Genomic DNA, 5,613 nt, shown 5'->3' with positions numbered 1-5,613 from the left:
GACACTTGTAGAATCTATACGAAAGCGCATTGAAGCTGTTCTGGCTGCTCGTGGTAGCCAAACACCCTTTTACGACACTTTATGTTGGTGTTTCCTTTATTTTGGCAGTTACCTGTGGGTTAGAAACCAGTTTGTCCCATTGGTGGTGTGACCTGGATAGGCATCTATGAGGAGGTGAAATGGGTGGTGGAGTGTCACATAGGTGGTTCTATAAGCCATGCTTGTGTGTTTAGAAACCTTTTTTGATACCTAAAGAGGTTCAAGTGGCAGGACAGTAACTGAACAATCTGTCTGGTGTGAGCCAGACAGTTGCTGGTGTTCAAACCTTATGACCTTGCTGAACTATGGGGCGGCACGTAGCCTAGAGGGTAGAGGGGCTGGCCAACAACCGGATAATTGCTGGTATATAATCCTAGATGCCATCTCCTGCCATTGTGCCCTTGAGCAAGGCACAACCACATAAGTCTTCAGGTCTCACACAAGGTTACTGAACATGCAAGTTTGGTTCCCCAAACTACCAAACCACCTCTGTTACACTTTAAGATCCATCTGGGCAAAGACTGGATTCCAACCCAGGTTTCTAGATCTACCACAAGGTTTCAAGCAAGGTTACTCGTCATGTAGCCTACCGTAGCCGGTATAGAGAGACGCCATAGCAGAGTTCCCACTTCTGCTTTTCAGGGGAAACGGAAGTCAGGTTGAAAATACTGTATCCCTGAAAACGAGATGTTAGCGTTTTTTGGCAACTCCACATAGAATACTCCTCGCGATACACTCCCTGTTGTGTGCATGGTGTGTCAGGGGTCAGGTACTGCAAAAATACAAGTTCCAGTTGAACCAAAATCGGGACTGTGAAAGATCTGCATTCTAGTGCGGTTGACATTTAAAGGATTGAGCCGACATCTGCAGCTGTTTACTTTGAATGCGATCTTCTCAACAGGCGTAACATTGCCTTTAAATGCTACATAGCCGAAAAGGGGGCCATCGGACTGAATCCTTGCCTCAGTAAAGATGTTTTCTATTGCTTGTGAGTGTCTCTATGTATGAGCATTCCTGTATGATGTGCATGACTTTGTTTGTGTTACAATTGGCTGTGGGTGGTGGCATGTGCATCAAATTGAGGGAAGTAGTAGATAAAAACATTCATTTTGGTATGTTATTACACACTCGGTTGAAATTATTACATTATTCATCCAAAACGTTGTTACTTACCGGTTAATGTAATAACTACCAGTTAATGCAATAACTTATAACGTTTTATTTCATTAACTGGTAGGTTATTACACTAACCGTTGTTACAAGGTCCTAGACCAGCACTCAGAAACACCTTTCTCTTTTCGTACACACATTTCTCTTCCTACAAAGCTTTTGTGCTACTGCATGTGAATCTCTTACACAGTGTGTGAGAGAGGAAATGTTTCAGCAGACCCATTCATTCGGTAAATTCTCTATTTTCTTTATAGCCCTTTCCAACTACCTCTTCAGGCTGCTGGAAAGTTCTTTCCTCTCCACTATTGACGGTGCCTGTAAAAGCAGTGATGGTCTGGAATGTTTGCAGTTGATTGTTGAGCGCTAGGTTAGTCACCTGTCTGATGGATGTGTTCTTTTGACAGCTGAAAACTCTCCAATGAACACAAGGTGACAATTCCCTCCAAAACCTGGCCGAGAGAACTAAGAGTGAGAGATTGGACGAGGACACATTCGGTTGGCAAGGTGACATGGTGGAGGGTGAAGGATGGGGATTCCAAGCGTTCCTCCCAATTTGTCACGCACCTTATTGACAGGCCAACATTTGGAAATACTGTGTTTCTCCCGTTCTCCGTTGATGGTTGGGGCCAAGGCACTGGCCATTTTCTTATGGACTTTAATCACATTACCAAAACAATGAAAGAGTTCAAAGCCTAACATTTAACAGTACTGGCAATATTTTCAGTTCTAAATAGAAGACTGAAATCACAAAGGAAGCACATATTTTAATAAGTAGCCTATCGAAGTAACTGCAATCTGCTTGGAGAGTTTAACAAAATACTAATCAACACGGTTTGTTGTGTATCAAAATGGATGAGTCAAACATTTCAATCTGTTTTTTAAAAATGTTTCCTATGTTAATACCTTTTTTTAGGGTTGGCTGCTAGCCGATTTGCAGTGTTGTGTCCAACATGAACTGATAAGGGCCTTTATATTTTTTTCAGTCCCCACACTGGCCCGGCTGCTGGCTCAGTGCCAACTGATAAGACCGCCGCATACCACCTGTATTAATGATTGGTCAAGCCCGCCTTCTACTCCAGCAGTTACCAGAGAACACATGTCGGATTAGAAAAAAGTTGAACCCCTCTGTAAAATGGCAATATTCGAACATCTACAGAAAATATGATGACTGGAGCAAAGATTTCTCCTTAAATAGAACTCAACAATCATGAACAGCAACGCCTGAGACTGTCTTTCTGTTCTTTCAGACGATCCAACCAAACCCAACATCAAAAGGAGTTCAACCCCAACCCATCAGAGAAGCTGCATTGGAGCCATAGCCTAAATCTAAAGAGGATATTCTAACAGGACAGCACACTCTAGCTCAGTTACTCAGACAGTTTTTGTTTGAAATGTAAAATTCCCACCTAATTATTAGACCTCCCTCTCATGTTTCACTTGCTAACCAATGTAGCGTCCATCCTCCCTCTTCAGATGAACCTATTTCTCATATTTCATTTGGAAAGAGGTTCCAGCCCAGGACAAGGCTCACTTCTACACCATATTCCCTGTGTCTCAGTTTCGCCCCCGGTCCTGGCATTTTCACCGGGCGCTGACCCAGGGGCCGTCAGTCTGTGGTGGATAAAATAAAATCCTAGTTAATGAGTAGCCCGTGGCGCTGTGGCCTGCTGCTACATGTGTGGGGGCCAAGGACAGCGACAGATAAGGCCAGCCCAGCAGACATGGCCAGGGAGAAGAGGGAGGGGACCAACTGCAAACGGGATTGTGTTGGTGACAATGGAAGCCACCTATTGGAAGGTATAGTTTATGTCATAATCATCCAACCATGTGATTCCTTATTCCATCTAGAGCTAATAGTTATCCCTGCCTGTTGAGATATACTCTATTATGAGGGCCAGACTGGGTGAGCTAGCCATTACTACTGGATTTTTCTGTCTGTGACCTCTGAACTCTCACCCAGTTGGCTAAATTCAGTCTACTTCCTGTTATTTCCTCATTTTTAAAGTACAGTATCTAATATAATCACTGTGAATTTACACAACAACAAAAAGTGAACAACCGTCAATTCTCGGGTGGGAAAAACACAGAATCCCAAAAACTCTCAAAAAGCTTTGCTAGAGTAGGTGTTATTAGAAAGCCTTATGCAAGAGAAACAGGCACTTCACACTAAACCCTTGTAAGTCAAAGGGGTATCCTTTGTAATCTACCATAAAGATGCTTACGCAAACACCTGTTGTCCGGTAAAATAACTGCCGGAAAGCTTGGCGCAACAACTATTGGGGATTTGGATTCATTTGGATCGATATTTCAGATACTCCTCTTTCCCCACCTCTTCCCGCTCACCGTCCTTGTTCGACCAGACTGGCTAATGAGTTACCTGGGATCTCTGCCCCATCCCACTCACCCCTACCTCCCTCCTACCTCACCCACCCCACCAGCTCCCAGTCACTCTACTCATCCCGTCCATTCCTCCCCTCCTCTCTGACCCCCACACCCCCATATCTTAGTCCATTATCTGCCAGCCTTCACCCGGGCGAACAAACTGTTCAATGTTCCCCTCTCGCTCCCCTCTCCCTTATACACGTCCCCAGGTCACCAGGTCCAAAAAAAGAGAGGGCCAACAGAAAGTTAACCCTATCCAGTGTAGGCTGCCAACCAGGTTATCTCTATGGCCAAAGACTACTGTCCTCTGAGAGATTGATTGCTCTACCCTATTCTCTAGCATAGGAATTGAACTTCGTTCTGGACTTTTGGATGTCACTTTGACTATAATGGATAATTGACATTTATAAAACATTAGTGTTGGATTGTTTGAAAAACTGGTACCTATATACAAAATTAAAGGATGAAAAGTGCTTTCATTTTGAGTGTCATTGTGCATTGTTATGGCCATAGCACAAGGCTAGGTGGGCCCAGAGCATGTGTTTGAATAGGCGTCACCCAAGCTAATGGGTGCTAGCACTCCACCCAGTTTCACGCTCACAATGGCTACCAAGCCACAGGATTAGCTCTCCACCGTTTCTTCTCCGTGCAAATGGCTTTCTCAAGATCCGGGTAGCATTAACTGTGTGTGCGTGTTTGTGTGTGAGAGAGATAGAGCGAGAGAGAGAGTCGGGTGAGTTGTTTCTAAAGTCTCCCTTACATTGCCCAGTAGAAATGATGTGTGCACACCTTCAGAAGGAAATCTAAATGTACACAGAGAGCTATGACATGAATAATATGCACGTCAATCTCTCCTGGCTCAAAGTAGAGGAGCGATTGACTTCATCACTACTTGTACAGTATTTGTGAGAAGTATTGACATGTTGAATGAACCGAGCTGTCTGTTTAAGCTACTAGCACACAACTCAGACACCCATGCATACCCCACAAAGCATGTCACCAGAGGTCTCTTCACAGTCCCCAAGTCCAGAACAGACTATGGGAGGCGTACAGTACTACATAGAGCCACGACTACATGGAACTCCATTCCACATTAAGTAACTCATGCAAGCAGTAAATTCAGATTTAAAAAACAGATAAAACTACACCTTATGGAACAGCAGAGACTGTGAAGAGACTCACACACACACACGCAGGCAGAGACACACGCATACACACATAATAACATATGCACTATACACACACGTATACATGTATTTTGTGTTGTAGATATGTGGTAGTAGAGTTGTGGCCTGAGGGCACACACTTAATGTATTGTGAAAAATGTTATGAAATGTAATGTAATGTTTTTAATTGTATATAATTTGTTTTGTAACTTAATTTTGCCTTGGCAGCAGCTAATTGAGATGCATATAAATAGAAAATACTAATATTGAGTTTGAAAGGAGGCCAAAAATTTATTTTTAACAGCACACGTTACCATGGTAGAGAGAGAGGGTGTGTGTGTGTGTGTGTGTTTGAGAGAGAGCGAGAGAGAGACAGAGAGAGAGAAAGAGAGAGAAAGAGAGAGAGAGAGAGAGAGAGAAAGAATATAAATAGAGCGAGAGAGATAATAATGAGTTAAAGGTTAAATAAATAAAACATGTTTTTTAAAGAGAGAAAGCGAGCGAGAGAGAGAGAGAGAGAGAGAGAGAGAGAGAGAGAGAGAGAGAGAGATCCTAATGATGATAAGAAAATATACCAGGTGGATGAAAAACAACAAAAAAAATGAGTCAGTCAGTTTCTAAAGTCTCCCCTACATTGTCCTGTAGAAAATATTTGTTATCACGAATGTATTGAGGCAAACAATTACAGGTACGTTTGACTTGATGCCTCAAGAAAAGTGTCCTAAATTACATCAACTACAACTTCTGGCACTGTCTGTACTCATTAACCAAAACAGGAACACTAACCAAAGGTATGAGTACTACAATGAGTCTCTGGTCAGGTGGTCACTGCGAGTCTGACATGATCTGCTGTGTC

The sequence above is a fragment of the Oncorhynchus mykiss genome, chromosome 27 (genome assembly GCF_013265735.2).
Source record: "Oncorhynchus mykiss isolate Arlee chromosome 27, USDA_OmykA_1.1, whole genome shotgun sequence".
In the NCBI taxonomy this organism is placed as follows: Eukaryota; Metazoa; Chordata; class Actinopteri; order Salmoniformes; family Salmonidae; genus Oncorhynchus; species Oncorhynchus mykiss.
The sequence above is the reverse complement of the archived record's forward strand: the minus strand, read 5'-3'. Positions refer to the sequence as shown.